Source organism: Solanum verrucosum, unplaced genomic scaffold, assembly GCF_900185275.1.
Source record: "Solanum verrucosum unplaced genomic scaffold, falcon-dt-bn FXZP01000194.1, whole genome shotgun sequence".
NCBI classification, from domain to species: Eukaryota; Viridiplantae; Streptophyta; class Magnoliopsida; order Solanales; family Solanaceae; genus Solanum; species Solanum verrucosum.
In genome coordinates this window covers 2,563,209-2,564,959 of record NW_026020416.1, presented here as the reverse complement: position 1 = coordinate 2,564,959, position 1,751 = coordinate 2,563,209, and positions in this window count along the sequence as shown.

Sequence of the window (1,751 nt, the reverse complement as noted above, 5' to 3'; positions counted from 1 at the left end):
ATTAAAAAAAAAGTCTTAATTATATCATACTAACACATTACACATGTAGAAATATATATGCAAAATAAAGTACAAACAACTCCTTTTGTTAATCAATTACAATTCAAATACATTTCAATCAAAATAGAGTAGTTAAAATTTTAGCTTCTAAACATTTAGTTTATACTAATACTAGGTTGCATATTTGTTACTAGTAGTTTAATAATGTATATGTTATTTATGTAACTATATACTTCGGTATGTCATATCTAAATATCAAATAAGTATCGAATATCAAAAAAATTAAAATATATATCATATACCACACCAAATACCATAATATTAAAATTACAGTATTAAATTTTTTGATATAATATATATGAAATTTTGATATATACCATACCATGCCTACCCCTAGCCCAAACTCTCTTTTCATTATTCTTCATCGGTTTCGTAATTAGAAAATTTTGCAACAAAGATTTCACAAGAAGGAATCAAAAGGCTTGACAATTGACATGACTATTAATGAAAGCTAAATTATTTTTTGACTGTAAATTTTTGTTAGGATCGAAATAATTAGGTGTAATGCGAAAGTTAGCAAAGTAAACCTCCAAAGACTACGAGTAAGAAGACAAATAAGAAATATACCAAAAGACACAAAAATTTAACGTGGTTCGGTCAATCGACCTTCATCCACAAAGGAGATGCGCAATCCACTATATCAATATGAGGTTACAAAATATAGAGAAAAATAACATCAACCAATTCACTCGGAATACAAGGAGGTTCACAAATTCTCTCCCATAACCAAAGCTCTCAAAACCTTTAGGACTACATTGTGAATGTTGATTAAGTTAGAAGGAATAAACCTATATTTACAGAGTCTTAAATCTTTTCCTACAAGAAAAAGACCAGTCAAATCTTAAACCTTCTCCTAAAAGAAAAACTTATTTATGGCAAGAAACTCAGGGTAATTAATATCCAACAACTTTCACTCTTCATATATTAAAAATATATTTTTTTTAATCATTTTGTGTGATTTTTTTTGTATTTCACCTTTAAAGAAAGCAGAATTTGTTATTTTCCAAAATATTTCTCTTTCTTTCTTACTATTTTTTTTTAGGGCAACTTACGGAAATAGCTACCATAATTAAAATAATTATTCTCCTTAACTATTGTTTTAATAATTACTGACTGTAGCTATATTTTTAGTTGCTATAGGAATGATCGTTTGTATAATTCACTTCTTTTCAAAGTTGTATACAAAACTAAATTCATTTTTTCTTAAGGTAATGGCGGTAATCTCGGTTGGGAAAATGCATACAATGTCGTAATTCGCGGAATATTAAATCGTTAGACTTCATACCAAATACACCACAATTCCTTCGTAGCAACAATCCAGTAATCACACTTTGTTATACAAACTTATACAATGTTATACATACTTTGAAATTGTTTTAAATTGAAATCGTTGCGCAATTGCATATTCCTCCATTACACACTTCAAGGGTAGCATTATTAATGTATACCTGGTCTACCTCCATTTAAGCTTGTTTGACAATAAACTGTAATTCATAATAAATTGTATAAAAATGAATTATACAAGATACAATCTGAATACAATGACAACAAATATAGAAATATACAATTTGAATTACAAAATACAATCATGAATTTATACAAATTTGGTACACTGTAACAAAAATCCCAAATCAATGACAAAAATATTTACAAATATATAATTTGGATACATAAAAAGGGCACCTGCATAA